We start from the raw sequence: 14461 nt of genomic DNA, 5'->3' as shown, positions 1-14461 counted from the left end.
AAAAAAAAAAAAAGAAAATCCCTGTCCTGTTCTGTTCCGTTCTGATTACTGGTGCATGCAGCCCCCAGTCACGTACCCCCTGCTTGCTCAATCACGACCCTCTCACATGGACCCCCTTAGAGTTGTAAGCCCTTAAAAAGGATAGGAATTGCTCACTTAGGGAGCTCGGATTTTGGAGACGTGAGTCCACCGATGCTCCCAGGTGAATAACGCCCTTTCCTTCTGCAACGCGGTGTCTGAAGGGGTCTTGTCTGCAGCTCCTCCTGCTACAATAATAGCTATGTTAAGGCTTAACTGACATACAATAAACTGAACATATTTAAAATGTACAAGTTTTGACATGTGTATACATCTGGGAAATTATCACCACAATTCAGGTCTGATTTGCATGTTAGGCACAGTTCATAGGGCCTACTTTTTTTTGAGATAGATTCTCTCTGTTGCCCAGTCTGGATCTCCGCTCACTACAACCTTCGCCTCTGATGCTCAAGCGAGTCTGAAGCCTCAGCCTCCGGAGTAGCTGGGATTACAGGCTAATAGTTAGATCTTTAGTTTCGCCATGTTGGCCAGGCTGGTCTCAAATTCCTGGGCTCAGGCGATCCGCTCACCTCAGCCTCCCAAACTGCTGGGATTAAAGGCATGAAACACCTTGCCTGGCCGAAAAATGTTTTAAATTCAAAATGCTGTAATGGAGGCTGGGTGCAGTGGCTTTTTTTACTCAGCATACTTGAGATTCATGTTATTGTATATATGAGTAGTTCCGTCCTTTTTTGGCTAACATTCCATTGTATGGATTGGTCTTTAACTTGTTGATTGACATTTGGATTGTCTACAGTTTGGGGCTATTACAAATAGAGCTGCTGTGAACGTGTGTGTACAGGCTTTTGTATGGGCGTATGCTCTGTTTACTCTTGGTAAATACCTATGAGTGGAATGGCTGAGTCATATTGTAGTAGTTTAACGTTTTTAAAAACTACCAAACTGTTTTCCAAAGTGAGTGTACCATTTTACATTACCATCAGCAGTGAATGAGTGTTCTGGTTTCTCCACCTCCTTGCCAACTTGGTATGGTCAGTCTTTTAAATTTTAGACAGTCTGATATGTGTGTAGTGGTATCTCATTGTGTTTTAAATTTGCATTTCCCTAATGATTAATGACATTCCTTAATGATTAATGACGTTGGCCATCTTTTCATGTTATTATTTGGAATCCATATATCTTCTTTTATCAAGTGTCTGTTCAAATTGTTTGTCCCCCTTTTAGGAGAGTTGTGAAAATAATCTTTTAATTGAAAATGTACGGCCGGGCGCGGTGGCTCACGCCTGTAATCCCAGCACTTTGGGAGGCCGAGGCGGGCGGATCACAAGGTCAGGAGATCGAGACCACGGTGAAACCCCGTCTCTACTAAAAATACAAAAAATTAGCCGGGCGCGGTTGTGGGCGCCTGTAGTCCCAGCTACTCGGGAGGCTGAGGCAGGAGAATGGCGTGAACCCGGGAGGCGGAGCTTGCAGTGAGCCGAGATCGCGCCACTGCACTCCAGCCTGGGCTGGGCGACAGAGCGAGACTCCGTCTCAAAAAAAAAAAAAAAAAAAAAAAAGAGAAAATGTACATTGTTTCCACCTGATTTAGAACCTAAGAATCTTGAAAGGAAAGAGAAAGAACTAACATTTCCGTGACTGAGAACTGGATGGTGACAAATGAGAAAATAAACACAATAAAGGCAAGTTTGGTGGGGGTGACAGAGCAGAGCGACTTGTGATCCCCGCGCCGTCACCACGTTCGGTTCGGTTCGGTTCGTTCCTCTGGACTACGGGGTTAATGATGCCGGCAATCAGCGCAAAGTGAGATAATCACCAGCGCACTCTTGGATCTCTATGCAGGTTTGTAAACTATGTGGAGGAAACGAACCCGTCGCAGTCTCAGCCGAAGAGGCCGGAGTAGGAGCCGAAGCTTGAGCAGGTCCTGAAAAACAGACCGGCCGTTCAGGACTAGGCCCTGAACCACAACTTGCTCCTCAGGGGTCCGGGTCGGAAGTGACGACTTCATTCACTGAGCAGCCATTTCCGGTCCCCAGTGTGCCCGGAGTGCCTTCTGGGTGTCAGAAAAGACACAGAAACTAACGGGGCGGAACCGCGACACGGTGCCTGCTGATGTCAAAAGGTCTCACGGCTCCGGGGGGACCCAGTCGCCCACAGCCGCCAGGGGCGCTGCCGGCTCCGAGCTCGTTGTTGAGAGCCGCTCGGCTGCTCGTGTCTGCCCTTCAGTCCTTCCAACTCTTCTGGGACCTAGAGTTCCGGGATCTCACTGCGATCTTGGAGGATTCCTATGTAGAATTCAAAAGGATATGGGGAAGGAAAACACAAAAATACACCGCACTTTGTTTCCGCCCGGTTTCGAACCGGGGACCTTTCGCGTGTGAGGCGAACGTGATAACCACTACACTACGGAAACTAAGTGACAGCTGGGGTTTCGCAAATGGCTCTTAAAAGGTAGCTCCTCATCACTGCGTCCTTGACCCAAGAGAAAAGTACCCGCGGGCCAACCACAGCTTCGGGATGGGGGCGCGCAGGGAAGTAGCCAGCAAAGCAGGTAAGGCCCGGGCTGCTTGCTCGCGGGGGATCATGACCGAGGGCACAGGGGTGAACTCCATGGTGCTTCCTTAGGAAATTTCTGGCACAGTCAGGGCTGCAGCCATAGCCCTGAGACAGTGGGGCAGGGCTCCAGGCGTCCTCGAATGCTCGTCGTGGAGTTTTCCTGATCCTGTCGGGTCCCTAAGGAGCTTGGCGGGGAGCGTGGACGCCCTGGGGCCAGGCCACCGCGGCCACTGAGAGCCCCACCCGGGGACTGGAGAAAAACGAAGTAGAAGAGACCCAGGGGACAGCCTTGGCCGGGTCAAGGGAAACCAGGTCATATTTGGAACAAAGTACGCCTTAGATTTGCCCAGCACTGAATTTAGAAGCATTTTCACATTCTCGTGTTTAACTAGTTTTACAACAGTGCCGCGAGCGAAATATTAAACGTGTTTTAAAGATGAAGAGACTGAACCTAGGTAAATTGTACTTGGGTAAGATGGAAGCGCTACTTAACATTAAGGAGAGTCTGCGATCCTGATGTTCTCAGGCTGTCTCGCTTAGTGGGACTGCACGTTATTATTGTCCGAGGAAGCAAACGAAGAGGAAAGAGACCGTGGAGAGTATTCCTGGAGGGACTCAAGATACCTCTCTAGGAAGAACCCCAAGATACCTGTGTAGAGTAACAGCTTATGTCGAATGACCTCATCTTTTCCACTGCTGCGGGTGAAATTATCTGAGGAGGTAGGAAGAGGAGATGGTTTAGGGATGCCATATGACAAAGGCTTTGGAAAATTAAGAAGAGGCTGGGCGTGGTGGCTCACGCCTGTAATCCCAGCACTGTGGGAGTCCAAGTGGGCGGATCTCACCTAGGATCAGGAGTTGGAGACCAGCCTGGCTAACATGGTGAAACGCCATTTCTACTAAAAATACAAAAATTAGCTGGGCGTGGTGGCGCGCCCCTGTAATCCCTGCTACTCGAGAGGCCTAGGCAGGAGAATAGCTTGAACCCAGGAGGCTTAGGTTGCAGTGAGTCGAGATCACGCAATTACACTCCAGATTGGATGAAAAAGCAAAACTTCGTCAAAAAAAAAAAAAAAAAAAAAAAAAAGAAAAAAGAAAATTAAGAAGAGAAGGATGAGAGAATTACGAGGCAGCAGTGAAGACTTACATGCTGTTGTGTGATACAAATGCCCAGGGGCTAGCATGGAACGATGTTGACTGACTGCGCCAGGAGCTCTAATCTAGCAAGAACCTAGAGGAGAAAGTGGGTTGTGGGATGAATAAGCAAAGGAAGAGGGTTAAGGAGTTGGGGGTGGTAGTGAGAGAGCAAAAGAGGAGCACCTGGTTACAGGTTGAGGCTGTGCAGTATGTAGAAAGACATCAGAGATGTTCAATAGTGCTCACTTCGGCAGCACATATACTCACATTGGAATAGTACAGAGAAGATGAACATGGCCCCTGTGCAAGGTTGATGCACAAATTCATGAACGGTTCCTTTTTTTTTTTTTAAAGAAATGTCCAATGGACTGAATGTTGGACAGATAATAGTTTATCAGGTTAAGGCATTTTATCAGAAAATTGGCTTAAATAATAAAGGGAAAATATTGCCTCACAACCCTAGGTAGATCTGGGTTTCAGGTAAGTCTTCATACAAGGCTCAAAGAAGTCTCTGGGCCAGGCACGGTGGCTCACGCCTATAATCACAGCGCTTTGGGAGATCGAGGCGGGCAGATCAACTGAGGTCAAAAATTCGAGACCAGCCTGGTATTACTAAAAATACAAAGTAATTAGCCGGGCATAGTGGTGCACACCTGTAGTCCCAGCTATGTGGGAGGCTGAGGCATGAGAATTGCTTGAACCCAGCGGGTGGAGGCTGCAGTGAGCCAAGACTGTGCCACTGTACTCCAGCCTGGGCAACAGAGTGAGACTCCATCTCAATTAATAATAATAAAAAAGAAGTATCTGGTTTATCTTGGTCCTTCTTCTTCAATGTGGACTCCATTCTGGGGCAGACTCTCTACTCATGTTTTCAAAGTGCCCACCATGGGCAGCTTGAGCATAGGTTCCCTTGTTCACAGCCAGCAGAAAAAAGTGTGTACTTCTTGGAGAACTCATTATCGTGTAACAGGGATGGGATATGCTGCTTCGTTTAAATAATTAGGGCCTACTCCTGAGGTCCGGGGTAAGATTAACCCTACTCAAACTCTATGGCTGACAAATTCAGGGTACCTGTAAGAAGGGAATAGGATGTTGTAATGCTAAGGTGGCAACCAACAAACATTCTCTTCAGAGGGTAAGACCACAGTGCTACAGAGAGTGGAGAAGAATGGCATATACTTCCAGAAACTAGAGCTGATGTTAGGAAAGGTTCCACTCTAAGGGCTTCCCCGCTAAGGGAGTTCTCCCATGAGTAGCTTTCACTATGCAAGATCAGATGAGACCTAAGATAGCCCAGGACACAGGATCCTCCCATCGAAGAGGCCACTTTCAATGTGGGCTAGTCTCTGCCCCTCCGTGCCAGGAACTGAAGAGGCTGTGCCAGTACCTTTTCCCCTGATCAGTCTCTGGGAAGGCAAAGCTTTTATGCATCTGGCCTCAGTGGTCAGTGAGACTGTGGGATCATCCTGAAGGACAGGAGGTCCTGGAGTTCAACCTCAGGACATCATATCTGGCTTAAGACGATCACTCTTCATGCCCTGCTCATCACTGTTCCTCACCATAGTTTCTCCCTAATGCAGTGCCTTGTAGGGAGCTATTTCCCTGAGTACACAGTGATAACAGGATGTGAATCACCTTTTTTTCTGGGCAGAGGTGGTGGAATTTTTTACCATCATGAAGCTGAGGTTCCTTCCCCATTCTGAGTTGAATAACCCAAATCTTGGCTCTTAGAGCTGCTGGTATCCCTAATTCCTTATAAAACTTAACTCTGTCCCCAACTCTTTACTATCCCATTGCTCGGTATCTTCCACCACATCCTCCTTCTGGAGATTCTGAGGCCGGACGCAGTGGCTCATGCCTGTAATCACAGCACTTTGGGAGGCTGAGCTGGGTGGATCACCTGAGGTCAGGAGTTCGAGACCAGCCTGAGCAACATGATGAAATGCTGTCTCTACTAAAAATACAAAAATTAGCTGGGCATAGTGGCAGGCACCTGTAATCCCAGCTACTTGGAGGCTGAGGCATGAGAATTGCTTGAACCTGGGAGGCAGAGGTTGCAGTGAGCCCAGATGGCGCCACTGCACTCCAGCTTGGGTAACAAAGCAAGACTCTGTCTCAATAAACAAAAACAAAAAGACTCTGATACCCTATAATATATAATTTTATGGCAGCAGAAGGCAATAGGGCAAAGGATTTCTTCCTTTGTGGTGTAGATGGGGTGGTGATGATGGAAAGATAAGGAATGTTATAAAATGAGTCTTCAGTAGAGGAGTCTAGTCTCAGGGAAGAAAACTGGACATTAAATTTGTAATCTGGAAAGGAAGTAGAGGAGTTAACTACAGTTTTGAAACTAGTTTTTATGGCTTCCATATTTCACCTTTTAACCTTGATGCTATATAGTTTTTCAAAGAGGCACAATTGTTTTGATTAGCTACATAGAAAATGAAGCGGAATTAGTAAACTATTACAATACAATACAATATAACAGTTCATTAAGATTGCTGGCTACAAAATCAACATTAAAAAAATCAGAAATTTCCACCACATCCGCAATAATCGCCTAGAAAATATGAGAAAATAACATATCATTCATGATAGAATAAAATCATAATGTGTCTAAAAACAAGCCACAGAATAAATGCACATAACGTTTGTATTGAGAAACACTTAAAATTATTCAAGGGCAAGTTGAAAACTAATTAAGTGAAGAGATTTACCTTATTTATAAATGAGGTGATTTAGTATTATAAAGATGTGAATTTCCTCCATGTTCTCCTGCAAGACCCATGCGATGTCAATATATCAACAGAATGGCTTATATAACTTGACAACCGATTGTAAAATTTATATGAATGCATAAGTCCATGGATAATCAACGGAATTTTGACAAAAGAGAATAAGGAGACTCATTGTAACTGATAACTGGGGGAAGGGGGGAAGCATTTGCTCCAGTCCGTGGTGCCAGCTCCAGACACCTCCCGTGGAGAAGTCCAGTGAGCTGCCACTGGATGCTAAGTCCGAGGTCACCAACTAGCTTGTAGATTTTATTTTCTTTTTTTTGAGATGGAGTTTCCCTCTTTGTTGCCAGGCTGGAGTCCAGTGGCACTGTAGCATGACCAGCCGAAGACAAAACTCCTCAGATACCAGATTAAAGAAGGAAGTGGTTTATTTGGCTGGGAGTGTAGGCCGACTTGCGTCTTAAGAGCCGAGCTCCCCGAAAAAGAAACTCTTGACCTTTTTTTTTTTTTTTGAGACGGAGTCTGGCTCTGTTGCCCAGGCTGGAGTGCAGTGGCGCATCTCAGCTCACTGCAAGCTCCGCCTCCCGGGTTCAGGCCATTCTCCTGCCTCAGCCTCCCAAGTAGCTGGGACTACAGACACCTGCCACCACGCCCAGCTAATTATTTTTGTATTTTTAGTGGAGACAGGGTTTCACCATGTTAGCCAGGATGGTCTCGATTTCCTGACCTCGTCATCCACCCACCTCGGCCTCCCAAAGTGCTGGGATTACAGACGTGAGCCACCACCCCCGGCCAGCTCTTGACCTTTTTAAAGGCTTACAACTTTAACGGGTCCACGTGAAAGGGTCGTGATAAATGAGCAAGTGTGAGAAACGTGACTGGGGGCTACATGCATCAGCTAACAGAACAAAAAGTTTTACAATGCTTTTTTCATACAGTGTTTGGAATTTACAGACGACACAAGTAGTTTAGGTCAGGGGTTAATGTTATTATTATCACTTTTTTTTCAACTCCTAGGGCCGAGTGGTGGTGTCAAGGTTGTCTGGCTATTTATCTTACTTTTTTTGTTTGTTTGTTTTTTTTTTTTTTCCCAACTTTTTGCTTTCTCTCTTTCCTCCTGTCTTGTGAACTAAGCAAGGTGGGGGTAGGAGGACAGCAGGAGTAGTAGTGGTCTCCTTCCTTAGCATGATCTCGGCTCACTGCAACCTCCGCCTCCTGGGTTCAAGTGATTCTCCTGCCTCAGCTTCCCAAGTACCTGGGACTACAGGTATGTGCCCCCACACCGGGCTAATTTTGTATTTTTAGTAGAGATGGTGTTTCACCATGTTGGTCAGCCTGGTCTAAACTCCTGACCTCAGGTGATCCACGCACCTCAGCCTCCCAAAGTGCTGTGATTACAGGCCTGAGCCACCACGCCTGGCCAGAGTTTGTAGATTTTCAATGGAAACTGGGTTTGGCTGCGAGCTGTGACAGTTGCAGATCTCTTAAGTATCCTTATGTTGCAGTGATGCTAAAAGTGGCAGATCATTCAGGCCAAGTAAAGACCAAGTCCTTTGAAATGACAGTTCCACAGTTTCAGAATTTCGACAGACAATTCAAGGAGATTGCTGCAGCTATTGAAGCTATGTGAAATGGATTATTTGGTAGATAAATTACTATCATTCTAAAGTCATGGATTTCACTTTCTGCAACAAAACTGCATAAGAATGAAATATTTATTGAATGAAAATTGCACTTTTGTTTTTTTTTTTCTTTTTTTTTGAGATGGAGTTTTTCTCTTTGTTGCCCAGGCTGGAGTGCAGTGGCGGGATCTTGGCTCACTGCAAACTCTGCCTCCCGGGTTCAAGTGATTCTCCTGCCTCAACCTCCTGAGTAGCTGGGATTACAGGTGCCCGCCACCACACACCACTAATTTTTGTATTTTTAGCAGAGATGGGGTTTCACCATGTTGGCCAGACTGGTCTCGAACTCCTGACCTCAGGTGATCCACCCGCTTCGGCCTCTCAAAGTGCTAGATTACAGACAGGAGCCACCACGTCCAGCTGCTTTTCCATTTTTAAAAATAATTTTAAAAATTTAGACCCCCCCAAAAAAAAAAAGATAATAGCGGCCAGGCTCATTGGCTCATGCCTGCAATCCCGGCACTTTGGGAGGGTGGTTGGATCGCTTGAGCTCAGGCGTTTGAGACCAGCCTGGGCAACAAACATGGCGATACCCTCATCTCTATTTAAAAAAAAAAAAGATAATAGCCATAGTAATTTTTAAAAACTGTGTAGCACTGACACAAGAATAAATAAGTACCCAATGGAACAGAATACAGAATCCAGAAACAGACCTGAGTGTGAATGGAAATTTCATATATGATATGGTATTTGAATTAATGAGTTGTTTAGTGGGTAATCTTGAGAAAACTGACTTACAGTATGTTGGAAAAATAAAATTGGATTATAACTCACACAGTTACAAATTTCCAACAGATAAGATACCAAAAAGTCAAAGATGAAACCATGAAGCTAATAGACAAAAATTCAGAATAACATTTTTGTTACCTTGAGGTGGGAAAGAATTTTTAAAATAGAAGATTGTAAAACCTTACAGCAAAGAGGAAAAATAAATGGATGAATCTGAGCAACTCGATATGAAAGTCTTCAATGACGCACATCATGAACAAAGTTAAGAGATAATAACAAGGAGAAGGTATGATATCTAAAACAAACAAGGGACTTATAACTAGATTCTAGAATATACAAGGAACTTCTGAAATTAGAAAGAAAAAAAAATACCTAATAGAAAAAAATGGGTAAAGAATATGAATAGTCCAACTTAAGAAGGGGAAAGCTAAGTAGCTAAAAATATGAAGACATGATGAACCTCACTAGTAACCAGAGAAATGCAAATAAAATGGCGAGATACCAATTTATATCTTTGGTAAACATTAGAAAGTTATGTCTTGGGTAACATATAGGCAAATGAGAGGCCAGGCACAGTGACTCATGCATGTAATCCCAGCACTTTGGGAGGCCAAGGCAGGTGGATCACATGAGGTCAGGAGTTTGAGACCAGCTTCATGAACATGGTGAAATCCCATCTCTAGTAGAAATACAAAAATCAGCCAGGCATGGTGGTGCGTGCCTGTAACCCCACCTACTCGGGAGGCTGAGGCAGAAGAGTCGCTTGAACCTGGGAGGCGGAGGCTGCAGTGAGCCGAGATCATGCCACTGCATTCCAGCCTAGGTGACAGAGCGAGACTCTGTCTCAAAAAAATAAAATAAAATAAAATAAAATAAAACATAGGCAAATGGGAAACAGGTACAGCTGATGTGAAACAGGTACAGCACATTGGGAAGCAACCTGGAAGTATTTAAGTAACCGTATGCTTTAAGATTCAGCAGTCCTTCTAACTATATACCTAAGAGAAACTAGCACCTAGGTCTATAAGGAGACATGTATCAGAATATTCATGACAGGACTGTGTGTGATGGTGAGAATCGGAGGCAGTCCAGATGTCCATCACTAATGCATAGATTTACTTAGGCTTGGTTTACTGATGCAAAACAGAGAGAGTAAAAATACCTATTTTCACAAAAACAGTGAAAAGGGAGTAGGAAACAGCATAAAATTCATAGCAGAAACCCATTTCTGCAAATACACAATATTGCATTTTGTTAAATAAACACACTCTCACATACACAAACACTGATACCTTTTATATCTCCAGGTTAAATTTTTTTTTTTTTTTTGAGATGGAGTCTCTGTCTGTCACCCAGACTGGAGTACAGTGGTGCGATCTCAGCTTACTGCAACCTCCCACTCCTGGGTTCAAGCGATACTCCCACCTCAGCCTCCTGAGTAGGCTGGGATTACAGGCACCCGCCATCATGCCCAGCTAATTTTTTTGTATTTTTGTAGAGACGGGGTTTCACCATGTTGGCCGGGCTGGTGTTGAACTCCTGACCTCAGGTGATCCACCTGCCTGGGCCTCCCAAAGTGCTGGGATTACAGGCGTGAGCCACTGTGCCTGGCCTAATATTTTTAGAAATAATACGTATATTTAAAAAACAGACTAAATATACAAAACTGAATGCATTTTAGGGGAGAGGAATTGGTGTTAAGAATGGGAGATGAGGAGAAAATAATGAAAAACTATAACAGAACAGGGATCTTACCCAATCATTGATTATAATGTGCAATAGGGCTGGGCAGGGTGGCTCATGCCTGTAATCCCAGCACTTTGGGAGGCTCAGATGGGTGGATCACTTGAGGTCAGGAGTTCGAGACCAGCCTGGCCAACATGGCAAAATCCTGTCTCTACTAAAAATACAAAAATTAGCCGGGCATGAGGGTGCATGCCTGTAGTCCCTGCTACTCAGAAGGCCGAGGCAGGAGAATCGCTTGAACCTGGGAAGCGGAGGTTGCAGTGAGCCGAGATCGTGCTATTGCACTCCAGCCTGGGTGACAGAGACTCCATCTCAAAATAAATAATAAATAAATAAATTAATTAATTAAGTGCAATAAACTGAGGGAGATGATTGAATCAATTTTGTGTGCCTGTGAGTGATAAGAGGAAGGCAAAGTGAAAGTATACAATACCTTTTGGGAGAAATAGAAGAGGACTGACTGGGGTGAAGATATTCGCAACATAATATGGAAACTACTCTTACAAATCCATGAGACAAAGACAACTCAAGAAAAACATGTATTTTGGCTGGGCATGGTGGCTCACGCCTATAATCCCAGCACTTTGGGAGGCCAAGGCAAGTGGATCAGTTGAGGTCAGGAGTTCGAGACCAGCCTGGCCAACATAGTGAAACTCTATCTCTACGAAAAAATACAAAAAAATTAGCCAGGCGTGGTGGCACATGGCTGTAGTCCCAGCTACTCAGGAGTCTGAGGCAGGAGAATCGCTTGAACCCTGGAGGTGAAGGTTGCAGTGAGCCGAGATTGTGCCCCTGCACTCCAGCCTGGGCAACAGAGCGAGAATCCTTCTCAAAAACAAAAAAAGAAAGAAAAATATGCCATTTTGTTTGTTTGTTTGAGACAAAGTCTTGCTCTGTCCCCTATAGTGAAGTGCAATGGTACCATCTCGGCTCACTGCAACCTCTGCTTCCTGGGTTCAAATGATTCTCCTGTCTGAGTCTCCTGAGTAGCTGGGATTACAGGCATGTGCCACCACGCTGGGCTAACTTTTTGTATTTTTAGTAGAGATGGGGTTTCACCATGTTGGCCAGGCTGGTCTTTAACTCCTGACCTCAAGTGATCCACCCACCTCGGCCTCCCAAAATGTTGGGATTACAGGCCTGAGTCACTGCTCCTGGCCAAAAAGGTTTTTTTTTTTTTGTATTTTTTTAGTAGCGACGGGGTTTCACCATATTGGCCAGGCTGGCCTTGAACTCCTGACCTCGTGATCTGCCCGCCTCAGCCTCCCGAAGTGCTGGGATTACCAGCGTGAGCAACCGCACACGGCCAATAAGTTTTTCAATGCAGGAAAAACATAAATATGCCCTCAAAGGAGGAATTATCTTGTATATACATTCATACCTACATATATCGAAAAGGATGACGAATATGCCAGGAACAGTTAATTACCTCTGGGGATAACTGAGTGGATCTAGAAAATGTTGTTAGGGAAGCTTACATTTTACTGTCTGCCCTTTTAAATTTTATAACATGTGCATCTATTATTTACTTAAATAATGAATAAAATGCCTCTGCTTCAGAGTTGATTGTTGTAGGAAGTGGCAGGCCATCTTGCCAACTACAACGGGAAAAATATAACACTTTTAAATATAATACTTTAATGGAAATACAATATGTAAACCATATATAGTTTATATAATACCATAAACTATAAATATAACATTTCTAAAAGTTATCGAATAACTGCAAAACAAAAATAACAAGATGAACTACAATTATAGACAGGGAATAGTACTAATTAGGTAAACTGAGATTGTTGGCTATTCTCTTTCCTTGGGTAATTTGCTGCATCTGGGTCTGAGATGAGGATCAGATTGAAGGGGTGGCCAGCCTCTCCACAACCTGTGGGTGTTTCTGTCAGGTGGGCGAGAGACTGAGAAAAGAAATAAGACACAGAGACAAAGTATAGAGAAAGAAAAGTGGGCCCAGGGGACCAGCGCTCAGCATATGGAGGACCCGTGCCAGCACTGGTCTCTGAGTTCCCTCAGTATTTATTGATCACTATCTCTACCATCTTGGAGAGGGGGATGTGGCAGGTCTATAGGGTAATGGTGGGGAGAGGGTCAGCAGGTAAACATGTGAGCAAAGATCTGTGTGTCATAAATAAGTTTAAGGAAAGGTGCTGTGCCTTGATGTGCACATAGGCCAGATTTATGTTTGACTTTACACAAATATCTCGGTGCATTAAGGAGCAGTATTGCTGCCAGCGTGTCTCACCTCCAGCCATAAGGCGGTTTTTTCCTATCTCAGTAAATAGAATGTACGATCAGGTTTTACACCGAGACATTCCATTCCCAGGGACGAGCAGGAGACGATGTTTTCCTCTTATCTCAACTGCAAAGAGGGCTTCTTCTTTTACTAATCCTCCTCAGCACAGACCCTTTATGGGTCTTTCCCTTCCCACGAGGCCATATCTCAGGCTATCACATGGGGAGAAAGCTTGGACAATACAATACCTGACTTTCCTAGGCAGAGGTCCCTCCTGCCTTCTGCAGTGTTTTGTGTCCCTGGGTATTCGAGATTAGAGAATAGTGATGCCTTTTACCAAGCATACTGCCTTCAAGCACTTTTTAAACAAAGCACATCCTGCACAGCCCTAAATCCATTAAACCTTGAGTCAACACAGCACATGTCTCTGCAAGCACAGGGTTGGGGCTAGGGTTACATCTCAAGGCAGAAGAATTTCTCTTAGTACAGAATAAAATGGAGTCTCTATGTCTACTTCTTTCTTTTTTTTTTTTTTTTTTTTTGAGACGGAGTCTCGCTCTGTCTCCCGGGCTGGAGTTGCAGTGGCCAGATCTCAGCTCACTGCAAGCTCCGCCTCCCGGGTTCGTGCCATTCTCCTGCCTCAGCCTCCCGAGTAGCTGGGACTACAGGCGCCACCACCTCGCCCGGCTAGTTTTTTGTATTTTTTAGTAGAGACGGGGTTTCATCATGTTCACCAGGATGGTCTCGATCTCCTGACCTCGTGATCCACCCGTCTCGGCCTCCCAAAGTGCTGGGATTACAGGCTTGAGCCACCGCGCCCGGCCTACTTCTTTCTACTTAGACATAGTAACAGTCTGATCTCTCTTTCTTTTTCCCACATCAGATATCATTCTACTGAAGGAAGGATAAATCAGTAGAACTTTTGATGGCCATGACAGTGGGTTTGACAGATGGGAATGTAATGGAGCATCAAACGAATGGCTGTTTCCTCTCACACATTTGTTGATAACTGGGCTAGCATGGAAATGCTTGGCGCTGAGCTGAAAAGGCAAAATGAGATCCCTTGTAATCTCTCAGTACTTGGGAGACAGATTGCCAAAAGGAGTGGTCAGCAATAAATACATGTCAGATTTTACTTTTGAGACTACTGATATTAACAGCTGGACTGAATCTGACTAAAGTTGCACCTATCCATAACCCAGATTAATTCTAAGTGGATTGAGGATACCAACTTTTATCCTCTTTGCCTGACAGAGAAAAAGGAAACCCCTCTGGAAGAAAACATCAAATTCAGTCTCTCTCTCTCTCTCTCTCTATATATATATGTGTGTGTGTGTGTGTGTGTGTGTGTATATATATATATATATAGTTTGTTTGTTATGAGACAGAGTCTCACTTTGTCGCCCAGGCTGGAGTGCAGGGGCATGATCTTGGCTCACTGCAACCTCCACCTCTGAGGTTCAAGTGATTCTCCTGCTTCAGCCTCCTAAATAGCTGGGATTACAGGCACACGACACCATGCCCAGCTAATTTTTGTATTTTTAGTAGAGATGGAGTTTCACCATGTTGGCCAGGCTGGTCTTGAA

General features: G+C 44.7%; 1 long non-coding RNA gene, 2 other non-coding genes and 1 pseudogene across 4 annotated transcripts in view; 3 read left to right on the top strand and 1 right to left on the bottom strand.

The window, feature by feature from the left end:
* LOC123575276 (uncharacterized) overlaps window positions 1–14461 on the top strand; it is a 37167-nt gene that overhangs the window by 7671 nt on the left and 15035 nt on the right. Inside the window, exon 2 of one of the 2 annotated variants that reach the window (XR_006700536.3) lies at window positions 1882–2590. The exons of the other annotated variant lie outside the window; for it this stretch is intronic. This is a non-coding gene — a long non-coding RNA (uncharacterized lncRNA). The remainder of the gene's footprint in view (window positions 1–1881; window positions 2591–14461) is intronic. 2 annotated transcript variants of the gene reach the window in all.
* Window positions 2380–2452, bottom strand: TRNAV-CAC (transfer RNA valine (anticodon CAC)). Its single transcript has one exon. It is a non-coding gene; the product is annotated as a tRNA-Val (tRNA).
* On the top strand, window positions 3971–4077 carry LOC123570875 (U6 spliceosomal RNA). Its single transcript, XR_006695094.1, has one exon. It is a non-coding gene; the product is annotated as a U6 spliceosomal RNA (small nuclear RNA).
* On the top strand, window positions 7795–8233 carry LOC135970512 (COMM domain-containing protein 6 pseudogene; annotated as a pseudogene).

This window comes from Macaca fascicularis, chromosome 1 (assembly GCF_037993035.2).
Source record: "Macaca fascicularis isolate 582-1 chromosome 1, T2T-MFA8v1.1".
Lineage (NCBI taxonomy): Eukaryota > Metazoa > Chordata > Mammalia > Primates > Cercopithecidae > Macaca > Macaca fascicularis.
This window is presented reverse-complemented; position numbering and strand designations above follow the sequence as displayed.